General features: G+C 37.2%; 1 protein-coding gene across 2 annotated transcripts in view; it reads left to right on the forward strand.

Annotated features, from left to right (window-relative positions):
• The first annotated feature begins 17,871 nt into the window (after positions 1-17,871).
• The window catches only part of Chl1 (cell adhesion molecule L1 like), a 230,541-nt gene continuing 229,580 nt past the window's right edge, over positions 17,872-18,832 (forward strand). For both annotated transcript variants that reach the window (XM_004629520.2, XM_004629522.2), the window contains exon 1: positions 17,872-17,978. The gene's annotated coding sequence lies outside the window, so the exon portion shown is untranslated. The remainder of the gene's footprint in view (positions 17,979-18,832) is intronic.

An 18,832-nucleotide genomic window follows, 5' to 3' on the forward strand; every position in this document is an offset into this window, starting at 1 on the left:
GGAGTTTGCTTCTTCCTTAAGCATCTCTCCATTTCCATTTGGCTTCCACTCATATATTTGTCCATATGCCCAACAATTATTTACACTCCGCTATGGATGAGTAGCCTGTGGTCTTCACGGCGAGAACTGTAGGCAGTGCCACTCCACCCCCCTAGCTCTTCCAAATGTGGATTCTCTTGAGGAATTCCAGACGTTTGTCACAAGTGAAGGCTCAGGAGTCACAGTGAGCTATATGAGAATCATGCTTCCTTAAATTACTGTAACTTGAGACAATTTACTTAACCCCTTATTCATTTTCTCATGTGTAAAATGCATATGGTGATGATATCTAGTTGGTAAGATATTTTATAAGTATGAACAAAGTAGTGACACATCAAAGATGGCACAGTGACAAACATGCAAACTGTGATAATTATAATAAACCCTCAATTAAAGAGAAATGTTATTGATACCAATATCACCTCTAATAAAACCCAAAAGAACACTGCCATGGTGTGGTCATATACACTCAGAATCTAAATTATAATGAATCAGGGATGAATTTGGCCCTTCTGGACCCTAGAGACTGAACAATTTGACACAGAGAAGGAACTTGTAGTGCATGTCTGACTGGTGGTCAACTTATTACTCCCAGCTAAATGAACTTGTTGCATTAGCTTTCCTGATGGGAACTCAGCTATCCACTTTGCTGGAGGAGCTCCAGACCACTGTTGCTGAGGGTGGCTGTGGTACTTCGGGGCAGCTCTGGTGCTTACCGTAAGCCTTGCTTCCTGGCTTCAGTTCCGATCCCTCAGCCTGCTATTACAGATCCTTCATCCAGCTGGCATAGACTTTCTGGCTTCCACCACTGAGCCTTGGCCTTTCCCAGCAGAGATCCATGAAGTGGACTTGCATGAGCATGAGACTTTGCTGTGGCCTCTCAGCCTCCAGTTGCACTTGCGGGAGGCACTGTTATGAGCTCTAGGTTTTCATTTGGACTTATGCAGGATATTAGGACCCAGACCCTCAGCTGGAGTGTTTAATATTATTGTGGATAGATTTCCTGCACTTGTGGTATATGATTCTTGGGTGATTACTTATGAACTACTATTATAAAATATGTGCTGTATTATATTGTTCCCCTTGCGAAAGCCCCAAACCATGACAGGACTCTCGTTATTGATTAGTGTTGGATAAGAATGAATATGGTGATTGATGGCTTGTAATAATAAGGGAGGACATGTGGACTTTGCTGTGATCACAGTGCTGAGATACTTTAGATTTTTTTAAACTCTTATTTATTTATTTATTTGGCACAGTATCTCATAGTGCAGCTCAGACTCCCCTTAGTGATCTTCCTGTCTCAGCCTCCGAAGTGCTGGGATTATAGGCATGTACCACCATGCCCAGGTTAGGTGGTCAGCGGCAGAGGGACCCAGCATGGCATGCAGTACTGTGAATTGAACCCGGGCCCTTGCATTTGCCAGGAGGATGCTTGGACCACTGAGCTATTTCCCCAGCCCCACTTTAGATTTTTGAGTATGGAAATAATAGGATGAATCAATTGTAGAACAATTTAAAATCCATTATCAAGCTGGGGAGAGAGTTCGGTGGTCTAAGCACCTTTCTGGCAAATGCAAGGACACTGGTTTGATCACCAGTACCTCATGCCATGTGGAACCCCCCAAATCCCAGGTGCACCATGCTGGCCTCCAAAACTGGGCATGATGGCACATGCCTGTGATCCCAGCACTGTGGAGGCTGAGACAGGAGGATCACTGTGAGATTGAGCTGCATAGAGAGACCCTGTACCAGATAAATAAATAAGAATTTAAAGTCTAATAACAAGACTCTCATTCTTTTTTATGTACTTTTCCTGACCTTTAAAAATTTAGTTACACAGTTTTGCTATATTTATATGTTGCTTTACTCTATGTGAAATTAAAATGAACTGAACTTTATTTCTGAAGTGTTATTTTGGGTACAGAGGTGGTCAAAGCAAATGATCAGTTATTGAAATTTTACTTTTTTGGAGCAAATTATTTAAGGACTCATGTGTCACATCATTTTAGGATGACATACTAATTTTCTCACTTTTTTCATGGGGTTAAATTCTGTATTAGATGGAAACAAAATTATAGTTTAGAATGTGGTGGTGATGCCACAGAAAGTTACAGCAAGCCAAGTTTTCTTCACAGGTAAGAAAATATAGTACAGAGTCAACTGACTGTAATTCTGAGATACAGCCTTTACGATGGTTAGAACTGGGTTGTCGTCCTGAATTCTCATTAGGCTTGCCCACCACCACTATTTTCTCTATTGTAAAAATTAATCACTTAAGTGGAAATATTTGACCTGGCCTTACTTCGGTAAGTTTGTTGTTTTGATTATGTGCTATGATGCTGTAAAGATCAAGGAGATACAATAATTTCCCTCTCAGAATAAAATAAATTTCTTTCATTCCAATTTTAGTATATGTGCTACTGAAGTGAGCACATGAATTTCTTTCATAACGTGGCAGCTACTATGCCCAGTCCATACTACTGAGGGCTAGAGTGAAGTGGCTGTTTAGAGTTAGTCTAGAATTGCAGTGGTTTGTGGGGAAAAACAAAACAGTCTGAAGGAAAGCATTTTACCTTCCAGGAGTGGGAGGCAACTGTGACAGGGTAGATTCCCTTTGCTTTATTATTTTTTTTTTTTTGGTAATATGTTATTAAGAAAAACCTTAATGTTCAACATAGTGTTTATTATTTAAACTTACTATTGAACCATTATTGAAATAACAAAACCAAATATCTATATTCTAAGAAAGAACAAGTGAAAACTTAAACTTTTTTGATTAATTATGACATGAAATTGATTCTGACAAAAAGGAAACAAAATCCCAACAGCCAATACCCATGTGGTCAGAAGAGAAAAAATATGAAATTCCTATGAAACGTACTTTACACTGATTCTAATTTAAAAATGCATATGGATTTAAAGCTACTCTGGTTTAACAGATTTACTAAGCACAGAATTTGTAGATCATTTATTTGGTGTTTTTATTTGGACTCAGATATTTGCAAAGTACTTTCAGAGAGGGCTGGAAAGGGAAAATAAACTTTATATTTCCTCTAGACCACATAACAGAGGAAAAAAAATCTAGTAATTCCCAACTCAAAAACATAGATATGGCAAAATTATTCAACTATTTAATCATGCTAATCAATAGTAAATCAGAGTTCAAGTAATGATATCCTTAGCATCAAATGCATTTGCAAATATACAATTTCAAAGTTAACATTCTCAGTGACAGGTTGTTAATATTAAAAAACAAAATACTTAAAAATCTATTTTTTCCAGGAAAAATAACATTGCTTCTGCCCCTCAAGAAATTAAATTATAGTTTTTTTTGCATGGCAAGAATCTGTCTCAAAAACACACAAAAAATTCTCTGTTAAGCAGTAGTATAAACATTTGTTAAAAATAGTGTCTTTCTAAATTGTTGTAAACAATAAAAGATGACATTCAAATGTGTAAATGATAATTAAAATACTACATCATCATGGAGTGTTTGTTGTATTGTCTATACCCACACTTGGATTTCACAGTTATTTTTTATCTTATCCCTTTGCTTTTGTAGAATAGGAGTTGGCTCAGGAAGTGGTAGAAAGCCGTGCACTGGTTCTTCGTTCCCCCCATAGCAAGACTGTCCATTTCCGCTCAGGTTCTGCATGCCCTCCAAATTCCTCTATCAAAGTGGCCCTGCGGAGGAGGGGGGGTCTCAGTCATTGCCTGAACTGAAAATCTCCACCGGATACCACCAGTGAGCGGATACCACCAGTGGATAACACCAGCATGTTACCAGGCAGTGAATCTCTCCAGCTTTAAATACCAAAAGGAACTATTGTTTCCTTAAGATACTAAAGATCATTTTTGTAATTTTTATCCAACTGCTTCAGTCAGGATGGAACACTTCAGACATATTCCTAATATTTGGAAAATAAATTGCTTTTGTTTAAAGAGAGACACTACATTTGCCATATGCAAACTGTCTGTACGCATAGGTGTGTGGATCAGATGACAATTCAAGTAGAGTTTCAAGTTGTTGCTAGGGTAGTTGGTGAGAACATGCTGTCATTGTACAGTATCACCCACCTTTCACTTGTACATCCTGAAAGTGCTAGACAATTTGACGCTCGTGATGTGCTCTCAATGATGCGCCTGTGTAACTTTTCCTGCTCTCTTTTGTTTTCATCACAAAGGCTTGAAACCAAGGTTTTAAAAAGCATATGTCAGTACTCTACCTTCTTTACGTAAGTTTACTTTGCTATTTTGACTATAGAAAACATGAATTGTATCGATTGGATTACTTCTCAAGATATGTGAAATGAAGGAATTGAAAATTGTTTTCTAGGTGAGGTTTTTAAATATAGATTATGCTGGTTATGCATTTTCTTTTTCTCTCTCCCCAGAGGAAGAATTACATTTATTCTTTAAATTGTATTTACTTTAGGGAAGCAGTGTTGGTTGATGGCTTAGACTTGTTGTTTTCTGATTTTAATATTCATCATTTAATATTCATCACAATCATAGAACAACACTTTCTATATCCTTTATCACTTGTGAGGGTCCTATCAGGTCTCTAAAAGGAGACATTCACTTTCTGTCTTCCTTCCCATGGCATAGTTAGTAGATTTACTGACTTCCATCAGTGGAAAGAATTTCAGAAGCGTCAGTGTGAGACATAACAAAGGTATTAGGCAGAATTAAAGAAGTACCCAATTAAAGACAACAGAGTTGGAGCCCTCAGAAAGAGATGCATTGTGGACTGGTGCTGAGGACTTTTATGTGGTTGTGGGGGTGTCTTCAAGATGGTTGACACCGATTACGGATTCCTCCTGTCACCTTACTCACTTAGTGAGTTAGGTTAGAGTGTGAACCCTTTGTATGTGTTTGAAGTTTAGAAGTGTGCTCCCCTCTTGTATTTCAGTTTTTAGACACTCTGTGAGAGGAAGTCAGGCTCAATTTATAGGTGAAAAGCAGCAGTCCAATTACAGACATATGGTGTCACTAAGGCTCAGTCATTTTTTAAAATAAGTTTCCTAGGCCAAGAAGATAGCTCAGCAACACAAGCACCTGCCTAGCAAGGGCAAGGTCCTGAGTTAGATCCCTGGTACCACAAGAAAAAAAAAAAAAAAGTTTCCTGGAAGAGGAAAAAGCACTGCAATTTTATATAACTTTTTTCCTAAAGATGTTGTTTGAGAAAAAAAAAAGTGTAATTTTTATGATTGTCCTTGTCTCCTTTCCACCTTTATTTTTTGTATCTTATCTTACTTCTACTAAAGTTCAGTTCTGTCTCTTGGGAATCAAGAACAAAAACAAAGTTATCCATCTTCAGCAAATGTACGAGGCAACATCTACCAATCATATCAAGTACAAAATCTGCGGCCCTCTCCATGCTTGCAGTTCCATTTAACTACAAGTTCCCAAGAAACTCAATTCATTTGCTAAAGGAGATGGACAAAAAAGGCAGTCATTATTTCAGGGAACATATTGTATTTTCCCTCTCTGAGACAATTCAACAAGGGGCTGCTTCACCTTACATCTTCAATCACATGGTGGTGAGAAAATCCTATAACTTAAAGGGTAAGAGTTTATTACGGTAAGTGTAAAATAGAACAAAAGATTTGGGCTTCTACAGAGCTTTACGGGAAACCTTCTCCGACCTTTCCATAAACAATTCCTTTGCTCCAGCCTCCATTTTATGTGTTCTGCCCTGTCATCAGTGTGGAGTTATGGCTGGAATAAATTCTTGGGGAGGGCTTCCTGGTTGGCATGGGAAGGCCTTTCTTCCTGAGATCTTATAATTGATGTGTGTAATTTGTCAAGTGTGGGACATAGGCCATGCTTCTTTATTCACAGACTTCTAGAGGAGTTCATTGTCAACTATCACCTTCAAAATCTGGCACCAGAATTTTATATGTAAATTATTTGAAGCAGAGCTGGTCAGGGAAGCTTAGCAATTTAACCGTAGTGAATATATTGACTGGTTATTAAAATGAAAGTTACTTTTTTAAATGATTTTAAATTTCTCAAAAGACTTTTATTTATTTTCATTGCATAGTTCAGAATGTATCTTAGGATTTTTACTAGATTTGAATTTTAGAGGAGGGGTGAGAATTAAAGTATAAATGGATTATCAGTAATATCAGAGTATACAAATTTAAACTGCTTTTTATTTTAATAGTATTTAATGGAAGATTGTGTTTTCTATACAGTTTACTGGTAAGGCTATGTAGATCTCAAGAAATGTGGAATAAAGTGGTAATATTTATTTGTTAGATGAGGCATGTTATTATTATTTACTTTTTTCTTTTTTCCAATTATTGTTCATTTTTGTTGCATTGAATTTGTAATATTTTATGTGTTGAAAAGCATAGGATTCTCCAAATAATTTACCTCATAAAGAACAAGTTTATGAATACAAAGAAAACATTTTATTTTATTTTATTTTATTTAAGTACTGGGGATTGAACTCCGGGCCTTGTGCTTGCCAGGCAAGCACTTATTCTACTGAGCTATCTTCGCAGCCCTATTTTTTTTTTTTTAAGAAAACATTTCTGCTGATTTCTGTTCTATTTACTTCTTTAAAATTGACAGTGTCTTAAAAAGTAACTAAACAAAAATACAACATGCATTATAGTTTCTGACTTAATTGGCTATTAGATAGATCATTAAGAGAATATTTTTCTGTGCATGCTATACAATTTTTCTGTAAAAAAAATAGGTGTGATATGGCATTGAATTAAGTCCAATAAAAAAACATTTTTTATTTAGAATAATTGTGTCTGGTCCTCATATAATCATTGGCTAAAAGATGTGAACTTTATTATTTCCATCTAATTTTAAGAATAAAAAATTAATACCTCAAAATCTATCTTTCATTAGATAAAACAAAACAAATAAAACAAATTAGTACAAGAATCGTGGCTAATTACATTGTGTTTAAGGTATTTATCAGTTAAGAAATTCTAGCTGTTTCTACCCCAACAGTTGTCCAAGGGTAATAACAAAAATAAAAACAATTTACAAGTCAGAGACTTGTTCCATACTTAAGCAGGTCATTGAAATTGAGATATATTTAAGTTCTTTTATTTTGAAGCGGACTTGCTATCATTATTCCACGTTGCTTTCTGATGCAAATGTTAGGCTATTTCACATTCTAATCAGTAAAGAACTGAGATTAAATAGTAATTTAATGATCTTTTTCTTCCTAGAGAACCGATGCAAAATCCAGGACTGAAAAGAGGATTTTAATTTCTATCTAATTAGGCTGATCATTTGTAAAAGCTCTGCAGACTTCCTTAGTTTTGCTAAATATAAAGCGCTACAGGAAATCAGCTTTGTGAAAGATAGTATATTTTTATACAGAAAATATGAATTTTTGAAATACATTTTCATACATGCACTGATTTTTTTTGTATAATGTACGTTTCCCTGGAGTTGGAAAGTTGTTTGTTATTTTGGAAACGAGAGCTAGGAGATTGGGTTTTCAAGGGTGAGTCATAAATAAATTCAATAAATTGAAAGAAAAACTAGTCATCATATTTAGCCATGCATATATCATTTTGAATGATCTTTATTTTTCTATAAATATGAGATTCCATCTGGCATCATTTCCTTTGGGTTTTAAGCCTACTTGTACAGCACCTTATAGTACAATTCTGATGGTGATAATCCTTTTAGTTTTATCTGTAAAGAAGTCTTTGTTTCACCTACATAGTGGATATTTTCACTGGACAAGGAATTGTGAGTTGGAAGGATTTTTGTTTATTTTTTGTTTTAGGACTGAAACTTGCTATAAACAGTGTATAATGTGCTATTTTTTTCTACTAGGTATTGGCAATATTTTCTTTTTGTCTTTATGCTTTGGCATCTGCATTATTATGCAGTTGGGTGGCACTTTAATTTTATAGTTCTGAAGGTTTGCTGAGATACTTGAATCCACAAATTTCTTATTTCCACCAATTTTGGTACATTTCTAGCTACTACACAATCAATTATATTTTACTGTTCCCTTTCTTTTAGGAACCTGGTTATGTCCATATTTTACGTTTTTGCTTGTTTGGCTCCATCGAGTCTTTTCTTCCTCTTCTGAAGGGATAAAGTGCGTTTGAGCACATTGCCCTTTCCTTGTCACCTGCAGCCTGGTGTTATGCTAACTAAAATTTTAATGTCAGATATCACATAATCAAATATACAATATCCTTTTGACACTTTTTTAAAGATTATATTTTTCTTTTTAGCTCTTCTAGCTTTAAATTCATCTGAAGAATATCTTATTTGGCATAATTATATCTGCACTTAAGTGTGGGTGTTGTTTGCTAAGTCCAATGTTTAGTGTGGAAGTTATTTCCTAAGTAATTTCAGAGGTCATCTTCAGTGTCTTATTCACTATGGAAGACGTTATGTATGTTTTCCATATTTTGTCATTTTAGGTTGTTTTCTGGCTAGTGTGGAAATTTTGGATTCAGTTTTGGAAACAATATTGATTTCTACTTTTCTTAACAGATATAAATACAGCAGAAATCAGACTAAAGTATCCCGTGCAATGAATAATTGCTGATATTTCACTGTAATTTTTTAACCTCACCAGAAGACTGCCTTCCAGCCTTCCTGCCCACCTGCCTGCCTGCCTTCTTGCTCGGTCCACTTTTGTTACTACTACAGAACACTATATACCAAGTGGCCTCTAAATGACAAAAATTTATTTTTCACAGTTCAGGAGACTCAAAAACCTGTGCTGAAGGTGGTGGATTTGATTGCTGATAAAGCCTCACTTCTTGGTTCACGTGGAGACATCTTCCCACTGTGCCCTCACTTGGCACAAAGCAGAGAGAAGCTCCTGGGGCTCTTTTGCAAGCACTAATCCATGCCTGAGGGTTCTGTTAGTCACATGGTTTAATTCAACACGCAGGCTATCTATCTGTCTCCACATAGCATCACTCTGTGGACTAGGCTACAATATGTGAATTTGGGAAACACACACACAACTTATTCACTCTATAGCATCTGCTGAGGCATATTTGGAACAATGGATAGAGTTTGGGCAGCATTTATACATACAAGGTTTTGTATGTAAGTATCAATGCTCTCTCTTGCTCCCATGCTGTCTCCATGATTCATTTCTTCTAGCATTTTCCATGTTCTTTGGTTTCTAAAGCTCTGACCTACAGTTTTCTGAGCTAGTAACTGTGTTGCATTTCTCTACTTTATCCATCTTTATTGGGCAGACTGGGTCCCGACCTCCAGCTCAAAATCACAAAGAAGGCAGTTCACCTCGTGATTTTCCTTTCCTCCAGCTATCTAGTTTATCTAGTACTTGCCTGTTCTGTTTGAATTTCCAGTACTTTCCATTACTTACTTTTTAAACTTTGTCCATACTTAATAGGTTTTTCTTTTCTGCAGGAAGTTTGGTTCTGAAAAGATCTATTGTTCAATGTCTATAAATTTGGATTGGAAAGAATTTTTCATAGTATAAAATATTCAAAAACAAATTTTATGGGTTGTTTTATCATAACATTAGCAATAATCTACTAGGTTGATCAACAAGAAATTACTATTTTTGCATATAAGAAAAAGTGAAATAGTCACATCATGTAGTTCAGTCTAGAATGTATGATGTATATATCTCCAAACAGATAGCTCCCGTTTTCGGAAGATATGGCACATAAGCAAATGAGTATTATACAAAATGTATTTTTGGTTATATACCCTTAGATGTGGTAGTATGAACTATCAGAAAAGAAATCCTGGTTAAGAAACATAAAGAATAGGGAGGAAAATGGAGGAACTAATCACTGTAAAACTAGTGTCCCATTGCAATGCAAATAAGACTTGGAATTTTGCTGTGGGCTTTATATACTGTGGTGTGCAGATTTGAATGTCTTAATGAGTTTGTCTGTTTAATATATTCTGAAAAAAGCATAAAGAATCTGTTTAACCTTTGACAAAAATAAATTCAAGTATTATTTGTCATAGGTTGAGTAATGCTTTGTTAATAAGTGTTATGAGCAGTTTGTGAATTAATAACATTTAAGTTGTATATTTAACAAGAAAAAATTAATTGAAAGGATGAATCCTCATCCTTAAATATAGGCTGGTGAGGATTAATTGGTCTCCAACACTTTTAAAAACAGCAAATGGTATGTCTGGAAAGTTCACAATACACTATCATTCAAAAAAAGTGTCCCCCAGTCCCCCCCCAAAAAAAAAGAAGAAGAATAGGGTGGGAGAGATGTCTCAGTAGAATAAGTGCTTTCCTAGCAAGCCCAAGGGCCTGAGTTCAATCCCCACTTCCACCAAAAAACAAAACAAAACAGCAACAAAAACAGTGTCCGCACATGTCTACATTAGTACTAAACTTTACAATCATTTTATAAGACACACTACTTATGCATATTCATGGTGTACAATATGGAAATGCAATACATGTATACGGTGCGTAATCATCAAATAAGGGTGATGAGCACTGCCACCTCTCCAACTAGTAATTATTTTTGTGTGCTGGAAATTTCATACCCAAGTCTTCTAGTCATTGTTAAGTACATCACAGTTTGTTTTATTCACTAGATACTGTACTGCACAGAGAATCTACTGTTCTCTAATGTCGAACTCTTGTCTTTTGTGATTCCATTATAAATTTATGGTGGTTTTGTATATTTCTCAGGAGCGTGACCTTGGTATTTTGATGGACATTGCCTTGAATCTAAAGACTGGTTTGAGTAAGAGGATCATATTAACAAGTATAATTTTTGCTGTCCATGAACAAGGGTTGTCTTTTCATTATGTCTTGATTAATTTCTAGCATCAGTATGTTGTAATTTTCATCATTAGGTTATTTAATTTTCTTAGTTAAATTTATTATTGAACATTCTGCTTTTTTATAGCTATTGCAAATAGATTTTCTGTGTTATATACTTTTCCATTTAGTTCATTTCTGGAGTGTAAATAGAATGTATGCTCAATATTGATATTGTATCCTGAATCTTTACTTTTTTTTACTTGTTTTCATTATAAGTTTTAATAACTTTTTGATGAAATATTTAGGTTTTCCCATATGTAAAATCACATTATTTGCAAATATGGATATTTTAACATCTCCCTGTCCAATTGGATGCAATTTCTTGTGGGTTTTTTTTTTTTTTTTTTTGGTTTTTTTTTTTTTTTTTTTTTTTGCTTTTTTTTTATTACCTAAGAAGTTTTTGCAAGGCTTCCCATACTATATTAAAGAAAAAGTAGTGGGGTAGGATATCTTTGTCTTATTCCTAAGACTAGAGAAATAGCTTCAATGTTGGGAGTGGTGGAAGCTAGGAAATTGATCAAATGTGTGTACCTAAAGCAAACAAGCTACCTCAGTCCTGAGATAAACATCCTGTCTGGTTAAGGTCAGCTATTAGTCACTAGGCAACCTTGTGTCATATATTTCTAACTTTGCAAAGGTACAAATAAAGGACATTTTGTTGTGTGACTGCCTCAGTCTTGCCCAGAAGCCAGACCAGTGACCATCTAGCCCAGTATTGTCTTCTTGTCGATCTTCCTCATTCCTGCTGCCATTTCTCCCCAGGTAGAACCCACGGCAGTGAGACCAATGGATCCGTACACTTCAACATTTGACTTTTCAGTGTAACAGTTGCTGTGGATTTTTCACATATAAGCATTAGTATTTGAGATATGTTTCTTCAAAAACTAATTTTGTTTTTGCCATGAAGAGATCTTTATTCATCTGTTGAAATGACCACATAGATATTTTGTCCTTCATTATGGTGATGTGTTGTAACACATTCATTTATTTGCATATGGGGAGCCACTCAAAACAACCCTGGAATGAATCTCACTTAACAAACTTTTGAAATGAAGAGATCATTTAAGACTACTAGATTATTGAATTTAGTTTGCTAGCATCTTATTTATGGTCCATGCCTATGTGTGATATGGGTGATGCTTTTGTTGTATCTAGGTCTGGTTTTGATATCAAAGTAATATTGACTCCACTAAATTTTTTGGCAAACTTCCCTTTATTGTAGTTTTCTGAAGTAATTTGAGATAAGAATTGTTAAATATGTCACAGAATTCAGCACTAATCAATTTTTAAACTTTTCTTTTAGATGGGAGACTTTCATTTAATGCTTTAGTATTATTATTCGGTATTCAGTTTGACATTTCTGTTTATCCTTGATTTCATTTTGGAAAGTTGTGTGTGTTCAGGAGTTTATCAATGTCTTCTAGATTTTTCCTATTTAAATTATCACAGTAGATTTATACATTCATAGCAATTTCTTGTGGTTAATACCAGGTGTTTTGTCCCCTTTTACATTTTTGATTTTTTTTTATATTTGGCATTCTTTACTTTTGGTTTGTCTAGCTAATGGCTTATCAACTGATTTTATGCTTTCAAAAAACTCACCTAATCTTATTCTTGATGAAAGCCATTCTGTCTGTAGCGAGATAAAATCTTAAAAAGTTGTTTCAATTCACATTTAGCCATTTGTTCTTTTTAAAGAATTGTCTGTTTAGATTATTCACCCATTTATTCAATAGGTTATTTGTTTGTTTTTGAGTTAAGATTTTTCAGTTCTTTTAAATTCTGCATATTAAAATTTCTTTTGGTAACTATCATTTTTCTCCTCTTCTGAGGTCTTTCATACCTGTTTCCTTTGCCTAGCGAAAGTTTTAAATTTTAAGCCATCCTATTTGTTAAATGTTATTATTTCCTGATGTGCTGGGGTCCTGTTCAGGAAGTTGTTACCAATTCCTGGGTCTTGTTCTATATTTTATTCTAATAGTTTTGAATAATCTAGTAGTCTTAAATAGACTACAGTCAAGAATATAGAAAGTCAGGTGCGTGTGAAAGTGCACATCTGTAATCCCAGATCTCTGGGAGGCTTAAGCAGGAAAATGTCAAGTTCAAGCCTATCATTGGCATCTTAGCAACTCAACAAGACCCTGTACCCCCAATCAAAAATAAATAAATAAATAAAAATTACAAAGGGACTGTTAATGTATCTCAGTGAGAAATTCCTGATTTCAGTACTTGGTATCATAAAAAAGGAAGAAAAAGAAAGAATGAGCAATAAATGTGTAAATGGATGTGGGAAAATAGAACCCTCATACATTGTTGGTGGGAATATAGATTAGCACAGCTACTATAGAAATCAGTGCAAACATTCCTCAAAAATATGAAAATAGTGATTCCGCTGTATTCACCTGTAACATTCATTTGTATATACCCAAAAGAATTAAAGTCAGTATACTATAGGGGCCAGAGAGATAGCTCAGTGGAATAAAGTGTTTGCTTGTCAAGGGCAAGGACCTGAGTTTGATCCCTGGTATCAACAACAACAAAAAAAGGCAGCATACTATAGAGATGCCTGGCACCCATGTGCATTGCAGTGTAATGCACCATAACTGAGCCAGGGAGCCAGGCTAGCAACCATGAATGTCTTAATTGATAAATATAGATTATTATTAGGGCAGGGAGATAGCTCAGTGGCTTGAGCACCTGCCTGGTAAGTGAAGGTCCCAAGTTTGATCCCTGATACAAATATGCCATCTACCAATTCTACTCTTGTTTGTTCTTCCTCTTCTAGGTCTTTGAAAAGCACTGTTTACTTAAAATAGCACTTCCCTTTTCAGTGCATTTAATCATCACTCTTAACTTTTCCTTTAGTATAGCTTTAGTTATACACCCCCCCCTTTTTTTTTTTTTTTTCAGAACCGGGAATTGAACTCCTACCCTTGCGCTTGCCAGGGAAGCGCTTATTCCACTGAGCCATCTCCCCAGCCCCTGATATCCCCAATTTTTTATAGGTTTTTGTGTTATGATTTTCATTATGTACACTATTGTCTTTCTTTCTCTTTAAATATTCTAAATATCATTGGTCATATAGGACCTTATTATTAAATTTCTACTCTTTACTGATTTCCATTCTGCCTATTGTTGATATATGGTTGTCTTTTATTGTGGAATGAAAACACAAATGACGTGATTTTAAGTTTTAAAAATTTATGGATATCTGATTTCTGTTTTATCCATGAGAAGTTGTGTTACATTGCTGTTGGACCAAATGCTTTCTAAATGATTACTAAAGTGATTTGTTCTGTAGTATGCAAAACTCAGAAATTTCTTTGTTCATTTTGTATCTCCTTGATGGCAAAAATGGAGTATTTAATTCTATTATTGTATAAGTCTATATCTCTCTTTAAATGCAATAGTACTTGATTTATGTATTTTTGTAATCTCATGTTCAATTATATATATTTAAAATTGTTGCATCTTCCTATGAAATTGATTTACCTATCAATATTTAATGACTTTGCAGAGTTTTTAAACTTAAATTCTATTTTATTTTATAGGTTTGCTTGGTTTTGGTTTTAATTTGCACAATGTATCTTTTTCTAAATCTTAGCTTTTAGTCTACATTAACCTTTGGTGGTGGGTGAATTCAGCTGCAGGCCTTTGCTATAAGACACAGGGGACTGGGAGGAGAGCAAACTCTCCATGTCAGGTATCTCCCATTAGAGGCAGAGAAACCTCTCTGCTGTGCACAATAAATCAATGTATGCCTCAAGGCAGGAGATTTGATAACACTCCACATTGTCTAAGACACATACTGTAAAAATATTAATGCCCTAAAATTACATAACTCTTAAAATCTAGGAAAACTTTTTAATTCCATTTTCTTCTAGAGCAGAATCACATGCATTAGTGATTCAGACAAAAAAGCGCAAGATTTTATTTCTTATTCGTCCCAGAATTATTATCCTTTGATTTTTAATGCACACCCATTTTTTCTTGTATGAAAGGACAGTTTGAAGCAGCATTGCTGCTGTGGGCGTAACTCCGCAGAGTTAATATGGCCTTCTTTAACTTAATGCTTAAGCTGAAGGTGTCTGCTTTGCACCTCCAGGGTACTCGGAAGGGTCTACTCCTCAGTAGAACATCCTGTTTCCCTTCTAGCAGTTGGCCAGAAAAATCCCTAGATCTGTGAGTGTTCCTGCTGCTAGACTGAAATGCCATTTCCTAAACTACAGCTCTTCTGCTAAACAATTTTTCTAGGAATGGTGCCATATCTCTAGCTACTTAGCTTTGCCAAATGGCATTACTCCTTCAATGGCCCTCGCTCTGGGACTGATACCAAATGATGGTTCAAGCTAGGGTGGGTAGTAAATCAGCAGTAAAAGCTGAAAAATGTGGCAGCTTTTCATACCTTTTTATCTTTTTTCCAGACGATTGGCCTATCTCTCTCACCTTCTGCTTCTATTCATGAAAGAAACCTTCATTCCCCTTCATTTGTAGTTTAATGGTAGTGTATTCACTTGACGCCCCCTTCACCCTCCTCAGTTGTGAAAGAACATTCACACCTTTTGAAACTAATGCAATCAGATTTCTTAAGACTGTAGTCTTTCTCCAGCACCTATCTGCAACTGTGCCTTGCCTGCTAGAAGTGGATGGTGTGATGTGTGGGAAATGGGCCTGAACGAAGCGTCAGACTGTAGCACAGGAGCCAGGAAAGCACTTCAAAGCAATGGGCAGAAGGCATCTCAAAAACATCCAGTCTGACTGAAGGCTGCCTTCTGGTTTCAGACTTCCTGGAAGCTGAGGCAGAGAAGCTGTGAGTTGCTTTGTCCAGGAAAGCCCGACTGCATGGCCTGTGTTTAATGATGTATAAAACTATGAGTCCATCCCTGGTGATCATAGCTACATGGTGTTGCTTGGATGTGGAAGTTAAAGTCATCAGTCTGTGCTCTGTGTGCTTCTGAGAAAACATTGTCTTTCTTAGTTCATCAGTGGCCTGGCTTTGCTTTCTTGCTCCTTTCCTTCTTTGTTGGTCCTTGCCTTTTTTTCTTTCCCTACCTTGTCTTTTTCAACCTCATTCTTTTCCTTAAAACTGGATTGCCTAGAGTTTACATTTATGCTGACTTAATTACCATTCCTCGTAAACCAGAGGCAGCTATTATTTCCACATTTACATTCAGTGGCAGAAGCAGAGAGGTACGCATATTAAGAAAATCCCTTATTTAAGAACTGACACTTCATTTTCAGTCAGTGCTATCAGGAATTGATATTATATAATGTGCATCTGGGTATTTGATTTAAAAATAAGGGAGTTCTTCTATACATTGAGTTTCTAAGTGTACCCTAAAACTTAAAGAAAGCAGTGACTGATAAATAGAAGATACTCCCTCTATTGCTTTATATATATGCATATATATATATATATATTTCTAATTTATATATCCATGTTTCTAATGAACTGCAGTCACATGAGTGAATCTCAAAGAAAGAAAGAGCTGTGTATTCAAGAGTATGCCCTAATCTGGTCAACATGCAGCTCTCATCTCTGCATTGACTTCTCCCAATGAGGTAGTAAACTCTTGAAGCCACCTTGATTTTGTGGCTCCCTTGGTTCCTTGGTCTTAGAAGTTGTTTCCTACAGGCACAGCATTTTCCTTGCTGGAATTGCATTTCATTTTCCTTGTTTCTACTTCACAAAACATGTCACATGAATAATGATGCCACAGGCAAGGAAATCAGTCCAGCAATACAATTTAAACTTAAGATAAATCCTGCCTTCACTTGTATTTGCAGTTTGCCAAGGCAGACAGTAGGAACACTGCCCACACAGGAACTGACAGAATTGAGCCTCCCAGGTTAGTAATTATTAATATGTAAAAATCCCTTTACTCATTTTCAATATATTGTATTCAGCTGCTTCTGAGGCAGAGTCCTGAGTTGCCTTCCCTGTTTCTGTTCCCTGTCCGCATCCAGATCTGAGGGTAGCACCCAGCTCTAAATATCCTCATTGTTTAAAGCCCTACATGAGAACAGAATGAGACTGTAAGGTCAGTCTCACAGCCTTAGTAGAGTGAAATTAGAAGTCAAAAATTCTGTGAACATCAAAGAGAACTAAGCTGAAACAGGATTTTAAAAGTGCTGTTGTGTGAACATTTTGGAAAATGTTCTCAAAGGTGGGGAAGAAAATTAAAGGAAATTAAAATCTGCCAGTTACAGTAAAATCCCTGGAACTTTTTCAAATCTGGGACCCTAAGATAAATGTCTGTTTGTTAATAGAACTGACAAGGCATCAGGAATGGCTTTTTGTATGGGAAAGAAGTCCACTTGTCTTTCTTCTATGTTAGAGAATTAATAGAGTAAGTGGGAAACACAGTGTGGAACAATGTGAAATATGGACTCTTAAGTAGGCAAGGGAAATTTAAAAACATGTAGTAGTGGGAAGTCTCTAAATCTCAGTATGCAGAGATTTGACAGCTTGTGGTAGCAGGATGAGTTGTAAATTTAATAGCAAGCCCCATCACGCCTCTAAATGAGGAAGGAAAGCCAGGAGAAAATTCGTTATAAGCGCATGGCACCACACCCCTCCGACATGTAGCAGTGGAGGAAAACCAGACTGGCAACCCGTGTTCCGAATACGAACTGAGTGAAACCTTCAAGAGGGGCGGGGGAGGGGTTTCTTTTAAATGTCGCCTTTGCAGATAAAGGGGTCCCCTCCTAGCTCTTAGGATTTAGAGATGCAAAAAATGACAGTTTGGCTTCACCGCTTGATTTTCAAGGGGAAAAAAAAGTCTTAAAGGTGTAACTCTCTTGGTCCTGAGGGAATGTGCAAAGGGAGGGAAAAAAAGCAGCGTGAGTGGGGGTGGCAGAGGAGAGCACAGGCATCGAGGAGGAGGAGGAGAGGCGTGAGCCAGTCTCCGGCAGGAGGGCGTGGATCCCGGCGCCAGCCAGAGCAGGTCCAGCCTTCTCGCGACCAGTGCCAACAGCGGGAGGGGACAGCCAGGATCTACGTGGGCAGAGCCGGGTGCGGACCAGCGGGTGTAGCTCGGCGAGCAACTCCTGGATCAGCTCAGAGCCACTGGCCCCTGCGCGCCCTCTGCCCACTTCAAGCCAGCTTGGAAGGAAGTTTCCCAGAGGGAAAGGACGGGAGGCGACTCAGGTGTGTCAATTTGCGCGTCTTTTGATAACCTCGGACGTTCTGCCATTTCGCCCGGGAGACAACTCTTGGGGTGCGATGGAGGACGAATGAAAGGATTTCTCCTGGAAGTAAATGTTCAAACCACTATGGTAGGAAATGCTGCGCAATCGCGGTCCCCATCCTTTCCCTAAATGGCAGCTAACCCAGGTCCCTGAGCCCCCAACCTGGGAAGAGACATCTCCTTTCTTAGCTCACCTAGAGTAGCTAAGGCTAGATTCAGAAGCTCTCGGTGAGCGCTGCCCAGTAAATAAGGTCACCGGTGGGAAGACCTCGGTCCTTCCTTGCGCCTCCCCACCTCTACCCGTAGGTTCCCTCTAGAGCCCATTCCTATCTGCTCTTGGGAGATTCCAGCCTGCTCTTGGGGTTCAGCACAGTTCGCAGCAATTTTTTGGCCGCTGTCTCACCTGCCCATCTTTTAAGTTACGAAGGTTTGGATCCCTTCCCCAGCCCGCACCCCCAAACCCTATCTTGTTTTTATTCTCAGGAGAAGATTCCAGATCCCAGTGGAGTTCTAAAAACACTGCCAGTCTAGAATGGGGTTCTCTGAACATAGGTGTGTGTGTGTGTGTGTGTGTGTGTGTGTGTGTGTGTGTGTGTGTTTGTGTACTGGGCGCGTAGATGCTCCACCTCTGGGGACCACCATGGGGCGAGAGGGCAGCTGGCCCTGGTTACCATGGTGCCATAGTAGCCTAGTGCTGGGAGCTAGAGATGCCAGTCACGGATGGTCCCTTTTCCCTCTTTGTTTCTCTCTCTCTCTCTCTCTCTCTCTCTCTCTCTCTCTCTCTCTCTCTCTCTCTCCCTCCCTCCCTCCCTCC

Source organism: Octodon degus, unplaced genomic scaffold (assembly GCF_000260255.1).
Source record: "Octodon degus isolate 3935 unplaced genomic scaffold, OctDeg1.0 scaffold00030, whole genome shotgun sequence".
Taxonomy (NCBI): domain Eukaryota; kingdom Metazoa; phylum Chordata; class Mammalia; order Rodentia; family Octodontidae; genus Octodon; species Octodon degus.